Here is a 13,655-nt window from a genome sequence, read left to right as displayed (position 1 = left end):
TACAAAGGATCAAGATTAACTACTAAAATTTAACTAGTAAAATTGATAATTTGTTACTAGGGTAGTTAATTGCCTATTATCCATTTTTTTAGTTCTTCAATAAATAAGTCATTTTAAAGTATTAATTATTAGGGTAATTATTTAATACACTATTTATGGTGTTTTTTAGATTCTAGAAGTGAGTTAAGGACGTAATAAATGTAACATTTATTTATATATTTAATTTTTTTATTACACTTTATAAGACATTTGTTATTGTTCAAATTTATTTGTGGAATTTAAAAAAGTCTAGTCGGTATTAGTTAGGGGTGAGCAAAGCTCGATTTGAAAAAATAAAAAAATAAATTGAGTTATTTGATTTTTTCAAGTCAAACTCGAATATTGTGTTTGAGTCGAGTAAAATTTTACAATTAGAATAATTCGAATAATTCAAATAATAGATTGGTGTAAATATCCCTTTGGTCCTTGTCAATTTTGAAAATGAGCAAATTAGTTTCTCTCAACAAAAATTACAAAAAAAAATCAAAATACTTTTTAAATTTTAAATTTTTATAAAAATTTCAAAATTTATATTTTTTAAAAAAATTTCTAAAGGATATATAAAGAAAGTTAAAAATTTTAAAATTTTCTAAAAGAATAAATTTGAGCACCTAAATAAGTTAATGATTAAGTTTACCATACTATTTTTTTCTTTATTTTGTTTTGAATTTTTTTTCAAGTATATATGGTTTCAAATTAGTTATACTATAACAAGATTTTAATCTGACTTGTTTAATATTTTAATTTAATTCGAATAATTTCACTTAATTCGACTTGACTCGATTTAAACTTAAATTAAGTTAAGATAATAAAATAGTACTGGTCAAGTAAATTAAGTTTTGAAAATTTTGATACTTTTCCTTATTAACACCATCTACCTTTCCTATGAATGACGGCTCTTTCCCACATCCATTCATGCTTTGATCAGTTCATACACTACTATCAACTTTTGTATTCAGAATTAATCATCCTATTCTCTCTTAAACTTGATCTATAAATAGACCCTTTGTTTAACTTTGAGCTTGGTAACCATGGCGACGCAAAGCCCTGTAGCTGTACTCTAAAAAAGTCGCTTTCGTTTAAAGACTAATACTTGTCGAATTGGGAGCAAATTCTCCTAAGGGATGTGCTTCTTCAAGTTCAAACTACTACTTTCTCACCTTTATGAGCTTGCTGGTAAAGGATTTTAATTTCTAAGGAAGACAGGTTCCTTATATCCCATTAAAACTTGGAGTACTGATGGAGAAGTCTGGTCTAAAAATAGCATATATGGTTGAGGTGTTGGGTATGGAAGTAGCCATATATATATATATGAGGCCGTTCACTTCCCTTTTAAAGGAAAGGAAGAAGGCTTCAGCACTTAGATGGTCACCATTTTCCATTTAATATATTTGCTTTTGCCTTGACCTTCTCTTTCCTAAGTTTAGAAGCTAAGTTTCCACTACGAACAACTTTACCCCATATTTCTACAAATGGTCGACCAGTCCATCGAAAACCGGATCATACCTTCCCAATGTGTGCATATATATAATACCTGATATATTTAAATAAACAACATAATTTTATTGATTCAAAGTGTATATATATATATTGAAAATTAGATAAAGGGCTAGTTGGTCCTATATATATAGATGTGAGTTAAGCCAACGTTAACATCAAGATTTAAGACAAAATGAGAACGACTTACTTTGATCGAAAAGCATTCGTGAGGCAGATGATTTATGTATGTGACGAGGATGTGGATTAGCAGATAATTAAGGCATTATTAGGCGTTTTTCCAGATGATTTGTTTTCAATAATCTCCACATAATTAACTTTACAAGGATATTAATGGTTTTAGCTGCTCTTTCTCCTCTAGTTTGTATCGATTTCAACAAATCAACCCCCCCCCCACTTGGTTTCCACATGCATGGACTGACATGGCCACTTATTATCCCACATGCACATGCAAATCACACCATATTCCTCTTTTCCAACTCCCATCTTTGGCTTGCTGGTAAAAGGGTAATTTGCATTTTTTGCTACAACATTGAATGGTAATGATGATGGCATGGTGACGGTTTCTTCATCCTTTTGATTTCTTCTACGGTACTACGTAATGGGCGTAAGAAATATAGGCGGAGGAAGCAACCCTCCACGCACTTTCTCTGATGGGAACAATGCATTTTCTCTTAATTTCTTCTGCCCAAAAATTAAACTAAAAGAAGTCAAGGTGTTTATTCGTTCGGCTGGGCTTTCCATTATCATCATCATCATCATCAAAAGATGTCCATTAGGGCCCTAAATCATTACCATTCAATTTCAGCATCTTCTGTTTATTTCTAGGCTTAATGCTATATTTGTTTCTTCACTTACAACTTTTTTGGTCTTAGTATTTAAACTATCATCTATAACTCAAATTGGCCGACAGCATAAAAAAAATTTTAATAATTTTTTAAAATTAAAAAAAAAAAGTATATATTTTAAAATTTTGATATTTATAAAAAATATTTATAATTCAAAATCAAATGTTAGTCAACAGCGGTTAACGTCAAAGGTGCTTTTTAAAATTTTTATTTTTTTTTATTTTTGAATTTAAGTTTAATGTTTTTGATTTTAATAAACTTGAATTTGCACATTCTAATTGGTTAAATGTGCCATGAGGGACATTCTGATTGTCACTACATATCAACTGATATTTTTAAAGCCATTACAAAAAATGTACTAAACCAAGTAGCAGAATGATAGTTTAACTATCAAACTGAGACAAAAAAAAATTTAGGTACCAAAGTGAGCAGTAACCCCTATTTCTTTTTATTAACTTAGCTTCTCACTAGATGTATTCATGGCGGGGTCATGTTTAAGTATAGTATTAACACATTTGAAGCTTATCTAAGATCGACTTAGCTCAAATTATGAGCCTAAAGTTCTACCCAAGCTTATCTATATTTGTAAATGGCTAACGCAAACTCATTTTAGGTCTATCCATATTATTTAAAAAAATATTTGTATTATTTTTAATTTCTATTTGATTACATTTATATAATTTTCTATTTATTAAAATTTTATATATAGACAACTTAACATTTTTCTAATATTTAGATTATAGCATTATATATCAATATAAATTAATTCTTTTGTGCTATAGATTACATAATAAATAAAAACAACATAATATAATATTACAAAATTAGAAAAATGGGTTGGGTCTGACTGGGTTTAAGCCTTGAATGTTTAAGCCCAAGCTCGACCCATATTTTAAACGGACATAATTTTTTTTACCCAAAACTCATTATTTGGGCCTAATATTTTTACTCAAACCCTCTCAAAATTCAATTGTTACTTTGAACTTGGGCAAATAACTTGACTCTTGAATAGGTCTACCTCCCAATAATCTCGGGGCATTTTTAATATGTTTATAATTTATTTAATTTGTTATATATTTTTATTTAGTTTGGAGGATCTCATGAAGTCATCTCAATTTGAGGATCTTGTCAAGTCAATTATTTTGACCAGAGAAGACCACCTACTAGAAGCACTATGCTTAGAGACTGCATCTCACCTAGTACAAACATTGATGTGTGTATCTTACATGCTTAGAATATGAATCTCACCCAATCACATCAAGGCCTACGAAGATAAGGTCCTCCATAACCCTCAAAGGTATGTGTAAACGGTCAAACATGACTCAACAAAACCTACTATCTAGTAGATAGCTAGCCTCATAAGACTCACATGAAGAGCCTATATACCTTCCCATCAACTTAGATGCACAAACTTAATTGTCAAAGTGTTTCTGCAAATTTACAATATCATTGTCAAGTAATAATCACAACGAAATAAATTTATTAAAAAATATTTTAAGGATTGAACCCACAGGAAAATATGTGAATGACTTCAATTAATTGACTCAATTCACTAACTAATTTGTTAATATAAGTTAGAAGTAAAAGTAGTAAAAATGGAGAATATGCGAAAGTATTTCAAAGGAACATAATAGACCAATAAAAAATTATTTTATCAATTATGGGGTGGCTAAAGATCACCTTCAATCAATGGTAATAAAAAAATTTATATTGAAATTAACCTATGTTTAGAATCAATGACACAAATGCATCTCTAGATCTATGCCAAATTCTTTAGAAGCACAAATGTCACTGATATACCTTCCACAACGCCTCCAAGTGATGTGCTATAGTTATTAGCTTCAATTCCTTGGTTTTTAGGGTCTTCAACTGGAGGTTGTTGCTAAGAATTAATCTTGGGTAACCTCTCAATTTGGTTTGCTAGTGCAGAGTTGGTGGTAGGCTCTCAAACCACTTTCCCTTAAAATTTTCGTTATCTTATCTATCATCTAAAATTAACGACTTGAGTTAAAATAAAGAAAGTTAAAACGTAATCATATTTTCTAAATTAGTGTTTAATCTTGTTTCGATTACTAAGCCATTAACTTACGGATTTCCTAATCTTAATAATGATTTAGTGCATTGTATATTTGCAAGTAACATAAATGAGGTAAAATTAAAGTATAACCAAAGAGAGATAAATAAAACTAAGAAAACGTAACATTAAATAAATCTCAATTGAGTTATTGCAATCTTCAAGTGATTTAAAAGTTGAATTGTTTCTCCTAAACTATGGAAAATAAATGTAAAACTAATTAGATGGTTGTGGCGGCATACTTAGGGACCACATGTTTCCTAAACCGTTGGGTGAGCTCGATCATGGACAAGATGCACTATTGGCGATTCTTCAAGCTGTAAAGTTGTTTGTCAAGTGGAGGGGAAACGACTCACAAAGCCTCGTTATTGAATATGACTCTGCTCACACTATCTCTTGGTGTTCGAACAACCATCTTCGCCCTGGGACATTAAGTGAGATCTTTAAATGTATTGATGCATATGTTGCTTCAGTCGGCTTCACTAAGTTTGTGTATGTTTGGCTAGAATCGAATAGGTGGGCATTCTATTTAACAAAAACGAGCACCGACCATTGTGAGCTATTTGAAGCTTCAATTAGGTCCAACATTTTATGGGTCTTTGCTCCTGATACTTGAATATTTTTAATAATAAAACTGTTTTATATAGCCAAAAAAAAAAAATCACCAGTTGAGGTGAAAAGACCATAACACCCTTATTTAAAAGGAGGTAAAAAAATATGTAATGTAGAAATCAGGGTCAATTCCTTCCTACAAAACACCTTGCAAAAGCTTATTAAATAAGAAGTATTTAAAAAGTAATAAAAATAGCTTTAAAATACTAAAAAAATAAGAAAATACTCATTTTATAGCTTATCATACTCGACACTTAAATTTTTACTTATCCCCATGCAAAACAATAAAAAACAAAATATGAAATCCTTAAGGTACTCAGCGCAACGCAATGGCAAGATTAAAGGAGTGAAGATAAAGCAATTTAATACTATCATGTTACGTTTGGTTAGAGTATTATTTTGTACACTTGTTTTAGTATATGAGTTAATGTATTTAACTATTCCCATGACTTATTTTTAACAAAGAGAAAGAAAAAATTTCGCTTATTTTGAAGAGGTCTTATCTTTTACATGAGTTTTTACTCATCTTTCTAGTTTCAATCTTAAATTTTTACTAATCATTCTTTATTTTATGTCTAATTATTGCAATACATAAGTAATAAATAAAATTTTTCCTATATTAGTAACCAAACAAGGTTTTGATCCAAAGAGGCCGCTAGCAATGGCATAGATAGTCTCTAGAAAAACACTGAACATGGAATAGAATTAATAGAAATCTTCTTGATGTAATTAATCTTCTTTTGGAATCAAGTCTCTACAAATAAAAAATTGGATCCACATGGAAAGTCTTCAAAGCATTTTTGTTTGACTAAATTTTCTTGACGTTCTAATTTTAATAAAGAGATGCTAAAAATCTTTTAAGGATGTGCATAAAGGATCGAAAGTTTTTTTATCAAAAGATGCAAAACTACATATAGTAAGTTATATTGGTCTATCAAATGCAAGCTAAGTAGCATCTAGCACATTTAATTGGCACTCATAAAATTTCTTAAGGCTACAAATTTGTTACTGTTGACACCATTTTTTTTATAAAACGGGGTCGACTTGGATTTTGAAAATGACAACGAAAATGAGAGTCGCCACCAATCCTTTTTGATGAGGTGTGATCGGGTCACCTTAGAAAATAGTTGTTTTTAATAAACGATTTGATTTTATCAAAACAACGATTTTGGTCTACGAAATTTAGAAAACGGGTTCGGGAGTCGGTTACGTACGAGGAAGGATTTGCACCCTCGTAACGCCCAAAATTGATACCTAGTTGATTACTTAATGTCTTGGTGTCGAAAATTAAAAACTCGAAAAGAATTTAAAAATATGATCCCTCTTTATATTGTGTTATTTTAAAATTACTTGAATAAATCAAAATAGAAAATGCCTCCTTATCTCGAAGTAACAAGATGTCATATCCAGTAAGTTAGGACACGACACCTCGTATTTTGAGAGTAAGCTTGCCTTTTATTTTTTATTTAAACCTCATTTATTTCAATTTTAAAAGGATATTCGGTTATTTAGGTTTAACGCAAGAAAAATCAAAACTCAGTAAGTTAAGACACGGCTTCTCAAATTTCCAAATACGAAATATTGCCTTTATTATTTTTTTGAAAAATCATCGTCTCGAGAAAACAACGTGTCATATCCAATGCGTTAGGACACAACGTATTGAATTCTCGATAATGAGCTTTTTATTTATGTTTTTTTTACTAAAGAGCATTCTCGATTATTTAGATTCAACGAAGAAGATTGAAACCCAATACTTTAGGGCTCAATCCTCTCGAAGATCTCAAATACTGAGTATTGCTTTCATTTTCAAAATTTTCTCTTTTTTACGAATTTTGGTAAAAATTATATATGACAGAATAACAATTATGATAATGTAAGTAAAAATAATAGGAGCAAAAACAAAAAAATAAAAAAGGACAAATCAATTATATATGCAATAACAAGTAAATAAACTAATAAAACTAAAACGTTTTTAAAAAAAAATAACAAGCACGTAAATAAATAAATAAATAAATAATACAATTATGAAGATGTAAAAAGATATATATGCATGTATATACACAAAGTTTATAATAAAAAAGAAAGAAGTAAATATTAATATTAATAATAGGATAACATGTAATCTAAAGTTACAAAAAATGTAAGTAATTACATAATAATAATATATAATAAGACAAAAATATTTAAAATTTAAATAAGTAAATGTAAGTAAAAATATAATAATAGTAATACTTTGAAGGTATAAAAAGACATAAATAAATAGTAAGTAATAAAATATATAATAAGACAATTATGTACGCAAAGAAAAATGCATATATATAAAATAAAAAATAAAGCTAAAAATAATATAAAACTAATTAATATATTAACACAATAGTAACGAATAAATAAAAGGAAAATAAAACTAATAATAATTAATAATAATAATGTCAAATTTATTAATTTTAATAATAAAATAACCAAAATACCAACAGAGGGCTAAATTGAATTAAAAAAATTCGGGGTCAAACCTCAAATAAATTAAAGAGAAAGGACCACATTGAACGCGCGAATAATAAAGAGGGACTGGAAGGGCAATTTTCCCTTCTCCTCCAAAACGCACAGCTTCAAGGGACTAGATTGTAAAGCAAAATAAATTAAGGTGAGAATTTAAAAAAAAAACAAAAGGCTCTTGATTGTAAAATTATTTAAAAGCGGAAGGGTTGAAAGCGCAATTAGCTCTTCCGCTAAAAAACACACGGATCCTGGCCTGAAGCGGGTCGGGTCAGCCCATTTCGCATCAAAACAACGCCGTTTTGATAAGTTATATAAACCAAAAATTTTACAAAAATTTTTGTCGAAACCACTTTTAAATTTGAAAAATAGGGATCAACTTTTAAAATGAAAACGGGAGTCGCCACCGATATTTTATTAAGGTGTGATCGGTTCACCATTAAAAATAAATTTTAGGTTTGCGTGATTTGAGAAAATAGGTCCGGGAGTCAATTACGTGCGAGGAAGGGTTAGCACCCTCGTAACGCCCAAAATTGGTACCGAATTGATTGTTTAATGTCTTAATGTCAAAATTTTGAAAAGATTTTAAAATACGATCCTTTTATTTTGAATAAAATGAATTAGACGATGAGACTCACTTATTTCAAAAAAATAAATCGTCACACTCAGTAAGTTAGAGTGCAACATTTTAAATCCTCAAAATTAAGTTTATCTCTTGACTTTTAAAACCTATGCGCTTTGAGAAGGATGTCCGATTATTTGGGTTAAATGAAAGAAAACAAAACCTAATAAGTTAGGGTTCGATTTCACCAAATTCCCAAATACCGAACATTACCTTTATTTTTTTAAAAAAAATCCTCGTCTCGAGAAAATAACATGTCATATCCAATGCGTTAAGACACAACGCGTCAAATTCTCGAGAATGAGCCTCTATTTATGCGTTTTGATTAAAGCATATTCTCGATTATTTAGATTCAACGAAGAGAATTGGAACCCAATACGTTAGGGCTCAATTTTCGAAGATTCCAAATGTCGAGTATTTGCTTTATTTGGAAAGTTTTTTGAATAAAATAATTTTGATACTTAAACGACATTAGACGTAATCTTTTGAAAAAAACGATTGAATAATAATATACAACGCGAAAGGATAATTCATAAACCACAATATATGTTAATGAACACAAAAAATCGATAAATACCAATAAACAATGTCATACACATAAAGGCACTAATCTCACATCACATATAAATATTTACGTCGACATACAAAAGATAAATGAGTTAATAGTCGATTTTAAAAGAAATACCAAGCACGTAACATAAATTAAAGAATGAATAGCATGAAAGAAAAGAAATTTGGAATCATCAACGTATAAATAATAAATTATACATAATTTCGAAATAAATGATTAATATGAAAAATTTAAAATAGATTAAAATAAAATCAAAATGAATACAATACGAAACGGTAACACAAATAAATTTTAAAGTAAATATTGCATAGGATGAAAATTAAAGTAAGTACATATTAAAGAATACGCATTAGTCCAAATAAGTATCATATATTAAATAATAATCTTAATACAAATAATAGTATACATAATAAAATATACAAAAAATCAAAATAAACAAGATGTATGATGAAATAGTGTTTAAAAAGTTATATATATATATACACGGGAAATTTTAAATAAATTAAATTAAAATAAACTAATTTTAAAATAACATATAAAATAAATGACTTAAACTAAATAGTATATAAAAATACATGAAAAAAAGTTTTGAGTTTTTAGAATTCTCTAAAAATTACAGGATAACAAATAGCTAAATAAATTAATAAATAAAGCTTAAACAATTTAATTGAGTAAATAGGGATTAAACTGAATTTAAAACAAAGTCAGAAAGAGAAAACGAAAATAAAACAGAGTTTAGGGGCAAAATGAAGCGCGTGAATAACGTGGGGGACTAGTTGGGACATATTCCCCATCCTTCAAAACGCATAGCAGCAGTATGGGCCAAAACGAGACAACATAAAAAAGGCGGGGCAAATTTATAAAATAAAGGAAAACTGGATTGAAACAACGAAACAAATCAGGAGGATTAATGGCGCAAATATTCCCTTCGAGACCCAAAACGCGCGGGTCTGGCCACGCTCGGGTCGGGTCATCGGGTATGGCCATTAAACGGTGTCGTTTTGGAGTCACTGTGACAGACTCTAAACGGCGCCGTTTTAGAACTGTTATAAAACCTTAAAAAAACCTTAAATGCTATTCAGCCGTCTCCTTTCACAAATCAAACTAAAAAACCTAAACCATCTCCTCCTGCATGCGCCACTCTGTGTATCGTCCATTCAAGGACTCTTCGGACCTAGCCCACACTCCGATGACGACGGAGAGGGCAAGGACCCGACCACAAGGTAACTTCCCTCCCTTTTAATCTTTGTTCTTCATTCTTTTATTCAAAAATGAATCAAAACCAAAACCGAAAAGAAAACCGAAAAAGAAAAAAGGAAAAAGAAAACGGAAGAAGCAAGAGAGCGATTCAAAAAAATCACCTCTTTTGATTTTTTGTATTGATTTTTCTGATACAATATGTGTGTTGTTTTTTTCTTCCCCCCCACCCCTTTACAAGATTTTTGTAATGGCTTTGATATAGCCAAAAGGAAATACCAAAACCCCTATTTAGTTTTTCTTTTTCTCTCCGCTATTACCATTTTTCACTCAATTTTTGTGCTATTTTTCCGTCCGTTGCGTTTGCTGTGTCTTTCTTGCAAGTACGGGTACGGAGGAGTCCAGCTGGAGATGTACGGGGGCACGAGAGTGGCAGTGGCGCGCATGCGAGGCCAGAGGCTGATTGCGGCGCTGGGAGCTGGGTGCTACCTAGGGTTTTCTGATCTACTGTTTTACATTTTGGGCTGCGTTGTGCTTTGGGCCAGGGATAAATGTTTGGGTAATTTATGTTAAAACAAGTTGGGCCACGTTGGTTTGGTCTGTATTATTTTTTGGCTTGTAACTATAGACGTTAATAATAATAAAATTTTTATATTGGTTTTATTATCTATAGTAGGCCGGGCAAAAATGGGCTCTTACAATTTTCCTTTAGCCCATTTCTTCTAAAAAAACAAATTCAAAAACCTTTCAAAAATCTCTCAAGCCTCCCCGCGTCTGGCCATAACCCCGACCAGTCGCCACCGCACCGGCTGCCGGTCGCCAGTGCCGGTGCCACCACGCACGGTGGCCAAAAAGTTCAAAGAGACCACCTTTTCACTCCTTTTTTTCGAGTAGAGCCCCGATTTGGGGTTAAAATCGTCCAAAGGGCCCTCAAAATAAAAAAAATGACTGGAAAAAGAAAAGAAAGCTAAAAAAACTTTCGGTTTCCCCTCGCCGCCGGTGGGGTTTTTTGACAAGCCCACTGACTCAACCACCCTTAAGACCGGAGGAGTCTCCGATTAAGGCCTCCAAGGTAACAAAACCCTCTCTTTATTTATCTATCAATATTCCTCTATTTATTTCGAAATAAAAAAAAACTTCTTTTCTTTGAATCTGTTTTAACTTTTTCTTTTTATCCAAATATCTCTATTTTTTTTTCTTTACAATACGTTCGGCTTTATAGTCGAAAGAAAAGAAAATAAAAATTCAATCTTTGCTATTATTTTGTCTTGTCTGCTTCTGCTTTTTCTTGTTTCGTGTCTGCAGGTGACTGTGTAGCGGTGGCAGGGGCGTCAGACGCACATGGCAGTAGGTGGTGGCAGGCGTACGGCACCGAGGCTAGAGACTACAGTGAGCGGCTAGTTTTTTTTTTCTAAAACAGTTTAAGCTTTGGGCCATTTGGGCAAGTAGGGTTTTAATGTTTTTTTTGGTGTGATAGGTTTTAGATTTGGGCTAGTAATTTGGGTCTGTTGGGTTTGTATTTGTTGGGCTGGTAGGTTAATTTTAGGTGGGTTTGGGTTTCTATTTTGGGTACTAGGCCCGGGAAAATTTGGGCTTGTACAGTTACAATTATAGGTTCCACCAGAAGTCGAAAGAAGAATGTATAGAATTCTTTTGATCAATTAAGGAAGACCGCAACAGACCCTAAGAAGCAAATGCAATAGCAGGCAGTGATGATGAAGGTTCGTAAGTGGTTGAGGTTGAGGATGGTAAAAGTTATGGTGGCTTTAGTATTTGCTAGAGTTGCAAAGAACCCAAGTTTGACCAGATCATGGGACGGGTCACCCTTTAGGCCTGAAAAATTACTTAAAAAGTGGGAAGGTTTAAGCAAAAATACAAATTTGAAAAATGGATCTGAACAAAAATAAGACTTACTTTCTAAACGGGCTGAGATTTTGCTCGGCACAACCCAAAATTGCCTAATATTTTTTCACTGTTGTTTTGCTACTATTTCCTATTGTTTTCTACTGTTTGTTGCCATTTTGATGTTGTTTTGCTACCATTGTAACACCCCTTACTCGTATTCCGGCTCGAAACAGAGTATGAGGTATTACTAAGTTTTTAAAAAAAAATTTCGACAGCATTTCTGCTTAATTTTGCTTAAACCTCCTGCAAATTTAAATCACAATCCAATATATATATATCAACCAAACTCATTTATAATAATACTCACAATTTAACTATTAATGAACACCACATTTTAAATCAAACCATAACATATATTTACATGATGATTCCATATTTCATAGGTCGTCTATACATGCCATAATTTTCCGGAACGATAGTAGCAAAATACCCCAAGTGTGAAGGATAGTGTGGATGATTGTCTGACTTCGTTCCAAATTTCCGAGTTGTCGGAAGTCACTATAATCAAGGGAAAAATAAAATCGAGTAAGCATATAGCTTAGTAAGTAAACACATGATAAATAAGTAATTACTCACATAACTACACCAAAATATAAACTTATTCATGAATAACTTCATTGTTTAGGCAATTTCCAGCAAACTGTTTTTCTGCGTCATAGTCGCTAATTTATTTTTATCCGGAGCTACAGGGCTCCAAATTGAGTTTCGTAAATTTTCCCTGAAACTAGACTCATATACCATTTCACCATAAAAATTTCAGAATTTTTTACCCAGCCAATTAGTACAGTTTATTCATTAAAACTTCCCCTGTTTCACTGCCCAACGGTTCTGACCCTTCCTCAAAAAAATTCACTTAACTCTCTGTACAAAATTTTAAAAATGGTTTCGCTTGTTTCTATTAAAAATAGAGTCAATAAGGAATCCAGGAATATAAATTTCACACCATAATTATTTTTTTACAATTTTTGGTGATTTTCCAAAGTTAGAACAGGGGATCCCGAAATCAATCCAGCCCTGTTTCAGTAAAAATTCAGATATCTCCAAAAATACAACTCTTTTGCTTATTCTATTTATTTCATATGAAATTGGTATTACTAAGTTTTTTTAAAAAAAATTTCGACAGCATTTCTGCTTAATTTTGCTTAAACCTCCTGCAAATTTAAATCTCAATCCAATATATATATATCAACCAAACTCATTTATAATAATACTCACAATTTAACTATTAATGAACACCACATTTTAAATCAAACCATAACATATATTTACATGATGATTCCATATTTCATAGGTCCTCTATACATGCCATAATTTTCCGGAACGATAGTAGCAAAATACCCCAAGTGTGAAGGATAGTGTGGATGATTGTCTGATTTCGTTCCAAATTTCCGAGTTGTCGGAAGTCACTATAATCAAGGGAAAAATAAAATCGAGTAAGCATATAGCTTAGTAAGTAAACACATGATAAATAAGTAATTACTCACATAACTACACCAAAATATAAACTTATTCATGAATAACTTCATTGTTTAGGCAATTTCCAGCAAACTGTTTTTCTGCGTCATAGTCGCTAATTTATTTTTATCTGGAGCTACAGGGCTCCAAATTGAGTTTCGTAAATTTTCCCTGAAACTAGACTCATATACCATTTCACCATAAAAATTTCAGAATTTTTTACCCAGCCAATTAGTCCAGTTTATTCATTAAAACTTCCCCTGTTTCACTGCCCAACGGTTCTGACCGTTCCTCAAAAAAATTCACTTAACTCTCTGTACAAAATTTTAAAAATGGTTTCGC

Source organism: Gossypium hirsutum, chromosome D04, assembly GCF_007990345.1.
Source record: "Gossypium hirsutum isolate 1008001.06 chromosome D04, Gossypium_hirsutum_v2.1, whole genome shotgun sequence".
Lineage (NCBI taxonomy): Eukaryota > Viridiplantae > Streptophyta > Magnoliopsida > Malvales > Malvaceae > Gossypium > Gossypium hirsutum.
This window is presented reverse-complemented; position numbering follows the sequence as displayed.